Here is an 8,295-nt window from a genome sequence, read left to right on the forward strand (position 1 = left end):
TCCTGATTGGATGATCATCACTTGTTTTTATAATGGGTTGGGAGCACAGTCCAGACCCATGCTCGATGCAGCATCAGGCAGAGCATTATGGGCAAAGAGCTATAAGGAAGCTTATGATCTAATTGAACTGATGGCTGCTAATGAATATCAGTATCCAACCGAGAGATGTCCACAGGGCAAGGTAGCAGGAGTACTTGAGGTGGATACAGCTACGACTATCACTGCTCAACTAAAGGCGTTGTCTATGAAGATCGATTCTCTGGCTAACTATGGTGTTAAGCAGATAACCAGTGTTTATGAGTTGTGTGCAGGTCCGCATGCGACAGAGCAATGCGCTATATCTAGTGACTCAGCTCAGTTTGTGAGCAACTTTCAGAGATCGCAGCAGCCAGTTCCTGCCACTTATTATCCTGACAACTGGAATCATCTTAACTTCAGCTGGGGCAACAATCAGAATGCGATGCAACAGCCGTTCCAGCAGTTTGCAAATAAGCTATTTAACCCTCCTGGTTTTCAGCAACAATTTACACCAAGACAACAACTCCAACTTCAACAACAAACTAATGATGCAGGTCTATCTTCGAATGAAAAATCTGAATTGGAGGAGTTAAGGCTTATGTGCAAAAACCAGGCTCTTATATGCCAAAGCCAGGCTATTTCTATCAAGACTCTGGAGAACCAAATAGGGAAAATTGCTAATGCCTTATTGAATCGACCACCAGGAACGCTTTCTAGTGATATAGAAGCCAATCCAGGCAAGAGGGAAGTTGAAGAACAGGTGAACGCCATCACCTTGAGGTCTGGACAGGTTGCAAGCCGCCAAATTCAGCAAGACGAAGAGCCTGAAAATTCTCAAGTTCCAGAATCTGAAGTTTTAGCTGAAGAAGATGTGCAGAAGGAAGTAGAGGTGGAACCAAGGAAGACTACTGTGGAACACACTCCTCCTGAGGGTAATACAGGGGAGAAACAGATTTATCCTCCACCTCCTTTTCCTAAGAGGCTGCAGAAGAAAAAGCTGGATAAGTAGTTTGAGAAGTTTTTGGAGGTGTTCAAGAAACTTCATATCAACATACCTTTCGCTGAAGCTCTTGAACATATGCCTAGCTATGCGAGGTTTATGAAAGGTATTCTCTCTCGAAAAGTGAAGCTCAATGACTTAGAGACCGTTGCTCTAACGGAGGAATGCAGTGATGTGCTGCAACAAAAGTTGCCTCCGAAGCTTAAAGATCCTGGAAGCTTCACTATTCCTTCCACCATCGGAAACTTGTCGTTCGACAAGTGTTTATGTGATTTAGGAGCTAGCATCAATCTGATGCCCTTATCTATCTTCAAGAAGCTTGGTCTGCCTGAGCCGAAACCAACATACATGTCATTGCAACTAGCTGACCATTCCATCGCTTATCCACGAGGTATAGTAGAGGATGTCTTGGTCAAGGTGGATAAACTCTTCTTCCCTGCTGACTTTGTAATTCTTGATTTTGAGGAAGATAAGAAGATTCCCATTATCTTGGGAAGACCATTCTTGGCTACAGGCCGAACTATGATCGATGTGCAAAAAGGAGAGCTTACGATGAAGGTTCATGATCAGAAGGTCACTTTCAATGTGTTCAAGGAAATAAAGTTACCCACGGCTAAAGAGGAGTGCTTTAAAGTAGAGCAAATTCAGGTTTTGAATGCACCTCCGTGGAAGAGGAAGTTGGATATGCCATTCGATTCTCTTGGGTTGGCAGAGCTGAAAATTTCTCAGGAGCGTTTTGAACCATTTACTCAAGAAGCTCCCATACTTGAGCTCAACCGAAAGCCAAATCACTTGAGTTATTCATTCTTAGGTGCACCCCCTGACAAGGGGTTGGGATATATCTTTGATGATGTAGAGGGTAGCCGAACGGATCCTCCAGTGCCTACAGAGGGTTCTTCTCATGTGCAGCAGGTAGTTGATAGGACTGGTGTTGGTGATGAGCAGTACAGGCAAGTAATTAGGCGTATGGAGGTGATAAGTGGCATTTTATACCACTTAGAACGTCTTAAAATAGCTTAAATCGGTGCCTTAAAATCAAGTATTTTGTGTATTTGATGCGTTTTTCTAGTGTTTATGCATTTTAGGGTATTAGTTGCATTTCGGAGGAGTAATCATCAAGAATAAGCCTTGGCATGTGTTCACCATTGCGAGAGGAAAGAAAGGGGCAGATTACAGCGAAGAAACGGAGCAAAACTCAGGAATTTTCCAGTAGGGTCCTGAGCGCCCGCTCAACTATGCTGAGCGGCCGCGCAGAAGGCTGAGCGCCCGCTCAGCTATGCTGAGCGGCCGCGCAGGGTCGGGAAATTAAATAATTATTTTAAGACTTCTACTTCTGTTTGGCTTCCAACTTCTATGTAATCTGAGTTTTATGGGACTATTATATAAGTAGATTTGGAGACGTTTTCACAAGGTTGGATCGTGGTATTAAGCAAGGAGTGAAGGAGAGAAGGAAGAAGACCGTTTTAGCACACATCAATGAAGAGGAAGCATATTTTCTTGTGATTCTTTATTTTGTTGTAACGTTGGATGCTAGTTTTCTTACTTTGAACCTAATTACTCTTGTGACGTACTCTGGTTTAATATAATTACTTTAGTTATTCTTTTATATTTATTTATCATATTTTCATATGAACCCATAATGACGATAAGTGCTATTATGGGCTAATCGTAATCATGGGGTCATAACGGATTTACTATGGAATTCTTTAGGTAATTGTTTAATACCTTAGTGTGTGATGATTGTATGATATCTAGTATTGGTTGTGCGTATTCGTCTTATGTGCGTCGCGAACATATAAGATAGGGTGTTAATCTCTTATGAAGCGACGGTGGATCTTGAGATTTAGAACTTGCCATGCTAGCATAGGTTCATGTATGATGTGCATGATTAGTGGGTAACTCTAACAATTTTATTCACCCTGTATAATCAAAAGGAATAACTTGTGCTTAAATTGTTATGTTGTCAATTTCTGTAGACATATAGGAACTCAACATAATTGATAACTATTCAACTTCTATCTTAATTGTGGATTCTTGGTAGAATGGTATTAGTACAATGAAAGTTGGCTTTTATCAGTTTCGTGTTATTCGATTAATATCATCATTGTTGCATGCTAAGGGTAAGAACAATAACTATTGAAGGAAGTAGTAATGAAGTTATGATCTCATGAGTGTTTTAATATTGTTAATTTGAAGTGTTTATTAAGTGATTAATTAAGTAGTTAATTGTAGTTAATATTTAGTCAACAATTCTAAGTGTTAGTGTCTTAACATTGAGAAGTAATCATACATTGGTGAGTGAGTTTAATTAAACAATAATTAGTCTGAGTCTCTGTGGGAACGAACTAGAAAGTATTCTATATTACTTGCGAACGCGTATACTTGCGTGTATTATTAGCGCATATTTTCGCCCTAACAAGTTTTTAGCGCCGCTGCCGGGGACTCGGCGTATTTGTTAGTTTATGTACTTACCATCATTGGTCGTTAGGACTCAGTGATTAGGACGTATTTGTTACTTATTGTTTCTGGTTGTATTTCAGGTACTTTAGCGAGCGTTTATGCAAACTCGTTCTCGTACTCGCAAGAGGACTTTAGATACAGCTGAGGAGACAGACGAAGTTCTTGATATTCCGGATAAGATAGATTTTGAAGATTCGGATTCAGGAACTGAGCAGAAAGAACCAGTAATCATGGGTGATCGTATTGTTCAGGCTGATCCAGCTCTTATGGACTTTTCTCGGCCTAAAATTGATGATATTCAGTCAAGCATTCTTCATCCGGCTATTCAAGCTAACACCTTTGTAATCAAGCCGGGCACTATTCAGATGGTGCAGAATTCTGTTTCTTTTGGAGGAGCTGCGACTGAAGATCCCAACATGCACATAAGGAATTTTGTCGAGATCTGTAGCACTTTCAAGTATAATGGCGTGACTGATGAGGCTATCAAGCTGAGGCTTTTCCCATTCTCACTAAGGGACAAAGCTAAGGACTGGTTACATTCTAAACCAGCTGGGTCCATCACTACTTGGCAAGATCTTGCGCAAAAGTTTCTGGTGAAGTTTTATCCGATGGCAAAGACTGCTGCTATGAGGAGTGCTCTTACTCAGTTTGCGCAGCAACCTACAGAATCTATGTGCGAAGCTTGGGAACGCTACAAGGAAATGTTGAGAAAGTGTCCACATCATGGAATGCCCGATTGGATGGTGATCACTGGTTTTTATAATGGTTTGGGGGCCCAATCTCGGCCCATGCTCGATGCAGCAGCTGAAGGCGCCTTATGGGCCAAAAGCTATACTGAGGCTTATAATCTTATCATGACTATGGCTGTAAATGAGCATCAAAACCCAACTCAGAGGATGATGCCTGGGAAGGTAGCAGGTATTCTGGAAGTCGATGCAGCCACCGCTATTGCAGCGCAGCTCCAAGCGCTATCGATGAAGGTTGATTCTCTAGCTACATATGGAGTTAATCAAAAAGCTATGGTATGTGAGCTTTGTGCAGGTTCTCATGCTACGGATCAGTGTTCTCTTGTCAACGAATCTGTTCAGTATGTGAATAATTATCAGCGACAACAGCAGCCTGTGCCAGCTACTTATCATCCTAATAACAGAAATCATCCAAATTTCAGCTGGGTTAATAATCAGAATGCTATTCAGCCACCATATCAGCAAGGTGTGAGTAAACAGTTTAATCCACCTGGATTCCAGCAACCACAGCAGTATGCTCAAAGGCAATCATATCCTCAACAGGGAAGTGTAGTTGCACCTACTAGTGCTGATTTTGAGGAACTTAAGCTGTTATGCAAGAGTCAGGCGGTTTCTATCAAGACCTTGGAAAATCAAATCAGTCAAATAGCCAATGCAGTTCTCAATCGTCAACCTGGCACACTTTCTATTGACACGGAAGTACCAGGCATGAAGGAAGCTAAAGAACAAGTCAAGGCTATTACCTTAAAGTCTGGGAAAATTGCTGATGCTGAAATGGCAGAAGAAGAAGAAGCTGAAGTTAGAGATGAAGAATTAAGCAAAAGGAGAAAGCGGCGGAACCAAGGAAGACTACTGTTGAACACACTCTGCCTGAGGGTAATACAGGGGAGAAACAGCTCTATCCTCCACCACCTTTCCCTAAGAGATTGCAGCAACAAAAGCTGGATAAACAGTTCGGTAAGTTTCTGGAGGTATTCAAGAAACTTCACATCAATACCTTTCGCCGAGGCTCTGGAGCAAATGCTTAGTTATGAGAAGTTTATGAAAAGTATTCATTCAAGGAAGGTGAAACTGGATGACCTTGAGACCGTTGCTCTAACGGAAGAATGCAGCGCTGTTCTGCAGCAAAAGTTACCTCCAAAGCTTAAAGATCCAGGTAGCTTCACCATTCCTTGCACCATTGGCAAGTTGTCATTTGACAATTGCCTTTGTGATTTGGGAGCAAGCGTCAATCTGATGCCGTTGTCGATCTTTAAAAAGTTGGATTTGCCTGATCCAAAACCCACCTACATGTCTCTACAATTGGCTGACCGTTCTATTACTTACCCTAGGGGCATAGTGGAGGATGTGCTAGTCAAGGTGGATAAGCTCTTCTTTCCTGCAGATTTTGTTATTCTGGATTTTGAGGAAGATAAGAAGATTCCCATAATCTTGGGAAGACCTTTCTTGGCTACATGCCGTACCTTGATAGATGTGCCTTTCAAATTTGATGATGAATGTTTGACAGCATTCGAGACTCTCAAAAAGAGTTTACTCACGACACCAGTAATTACAGCACCAGATTGGACAGAGCCGTTTGAGATGATGTGTGATGCAAGTGATTATGCAGTAGGTGCAGTTCTTGGGCAGCGCAAGAATAATCTCTTTCATGTGGTCTACTATGCTAGTAAGACCTTAAATGAGGCCCAAATGAACTACACCACTACTGAGAAGGAGCTTTTGGCTATAGTCTTTGGTTTCGAGAAATTTCGATCTTATCTCCTTGGGACAAAAGTGACAGTATTTACTGATCATGCGGCCATTCGCTATTTGGTTTCCAAGAAGGATTCGAAGCCGAGACTCATTCGTTGGGTGCTCTTACTTCAGGAATTTGAGTTAGAGATCAAGGATCGAAAAGGTACTGAGAATCAAGTAGCTGACCATCTCTCTAGGTTGGAGAATCCCGAGTCTACTTCACAAGATAAAACATTGATCAACGAATCTTTTCCGGATGAGCAGTTGTTCGCAGTTCAGGAGGAAGAGCCATGGTTTGCAGATATTGTAAACTATCTTGTCAGCAATATAATGCCTCCTAATTTGACCTCAGCTCAAAAGAAGAAGTTTCTGCATGAGGTGAAGTGGTATATATGGGATGAACCATATTTGTTTAGACAGGGAGCTGACCAGATCATCAGGAGATGTATCCCGTTCTGTGAGACGGAGGGGATATTACGAGACTGCCACTCCACAGTTTATGGTGGACACTATGGTGGTGAGAAGATGGCAGCTCGTATTCTCCAAGCAGGTTTTTTCTGGCCTACTTTGTTTAAGGATGCTCATCAATTTATTTTGAGGTGTGATCTTTGCCAAAGAGTGGGAAATTTGACGAGAAAGGATGAGATATCGTTAAATGTGATGCTTGAAGTCGAGGTCTTTGATGTTTGGGGAATCGATTTCATGGGGCCTTTTGTCTCATCCTGCAATAATCAGTACATCTTACTGGCAGTCGATTATGTCTCAAAATGGGTAGAAGTCAAAGCTATTCCGACAAATGATGTAAAGGCAGTATTTAATTTTCTTCATAAGCAGATTTTCACAAGGTTTGGAACACCTCGGGTAATCATAAGTGATGAAGGGTCGCATTTCTGCAACCGTAAGTTCACTTCTATGATGTAGCATTATAATGTGAATCATCGAGTTGCTACTGCTTATCATCCGCAAACAAATGGTCAAGCGGAAGTGTCTAACAGAGAGATCAAGTGCATTCTAGAGAAGGTTGTTTGTCCGTCAAGGAAGGATTGGTCTTTAAAGCTCGATGAAGCTGTTTGGGCTTATAGAATAGCATACAAAACTCCACTTGGTATGTCCCCATTTCAACTGTTGTATGGTAAGGGATGTCATTTACCCGCGGAGCTTGAGCATAAGGCCTACTGGGCGTTGAAAAAGTTGAACCTGGATTTAGATGCAGCTGTTAAGAAGAGAATGCTTCAACTTAATGAACTTGATGAATTCCGACTTCAAGCGTACGAGAATAACAAAATGTACAAGGAAAAGGTGAAGAGGTGGCACGATAGGAAGCTACATCCTAAGTTATTCGTGCCGGGGCAACAAGTTCTCTTATTCAACTCTCGTCTCCGACTTTTCCCTGGGAAGTTGAAATCAAGGTGGTCTGGACCTTTTATTGTCAAAACTGTGTTTCCACATGGAGCGGTGGAAATTTTTGAGAATGATCCGGACCAAGCATTCAAGGTTAATGGTCAGTATTTGAAGCACTACTATGGAGACATGGCAAACCGAGAAGTGGTTAGTGCCATTTTATTGTCAACTTAAAGAAGGTACGCAACGTCAAGCTAATGATGAAAAAGAAGCGCTGCGTGGGAGGCAACCCATGATTTGTTGTTACAGGAACCCTTAGAAGTTAATAACCTATCCAAAACCACAAAAAAATCAGAAAAACGGGACTGAATTTTTTTTTTCCAGTGACCCCCTGAGCGCCCGCTCAGCTCTGCTGAGCGCCCGCTCAGGGGTCGACTGCCAGATTTTTTTTTTAGTTCAGAAAAAATAAAAAAAAAACAGAAAAATTAAAAAAAAAACCAATTACAAGCCCATAAACCCACAAATTCTTTTCCTATTACCCCATGATTTTATCCCTCAACCCCACTCCTAATCTAATTTTAACCTAATTCACATCCTATATATACATACACATATCCTACACATCCCCCACAAACTTTCTACACTCAAACTCTCTCCCAAACACAAAAAACTCAGTTCTTAAACACTTTTATTGAAGATTCAATGGCACCCAAGAGAGCACGAACTATTGATAGCAGCAACACAGTCCCTACTGCTGATTCATCGAGGGGTACTGCTGCGAGGTCTCGGTTGAATGACAGAGCTGCGGAGGAGGAGTACACTAGGCTTTTGGGGAAGCCGATTCTGAAGGAGAGAGGGTTTTTCCCATCGGGGAGGGATGGTGAGTTGCTACCTATGATTGCAGAGAAGGGGTGGATAGCTTTTTGTGAGTCGCCCGAAGTAGTGCCGATAAGCGTGGTTCGCGAGTTCTATGCGAACGCGAAGGCCGAGAAGAAT

At 41.9% G+C, this 8,295-nt stretch overlaps 1 non-coding gene across 1 annotated transcript; it reads right to left on the reverse strand.

Moving 5' to 3' along the window:
* Positions 1–4,101: 4,101 nt before the first annotated feature.
* On the reverse strand, positions 4,102–4,208 carry LOC141715620 (small nucleolar RNA R71). Its single transcript, XR_012572376.1, has one exon. It is a non-coding gene; the product is annotated as a small nucleolar RNA R71 (small nucleolar RNA).
* Positions 4,209–8,295: the final 4,087 nt, after the last annotated feature.

This window comes from Apium graveolens, chromosome 3 (assembly GCF_009905375.1).
Source record: "Apium graveolens cultivar Ventura chromosome 3, ASM990537v1, whole genome shotgun sequence".
Classification (NCBI taxonomy): Eukaryota; Viridiplantae; Streptophyta; class Magnoliopsida; order Apiales; family Apiaceae; genus Apium; species Apium graveolens.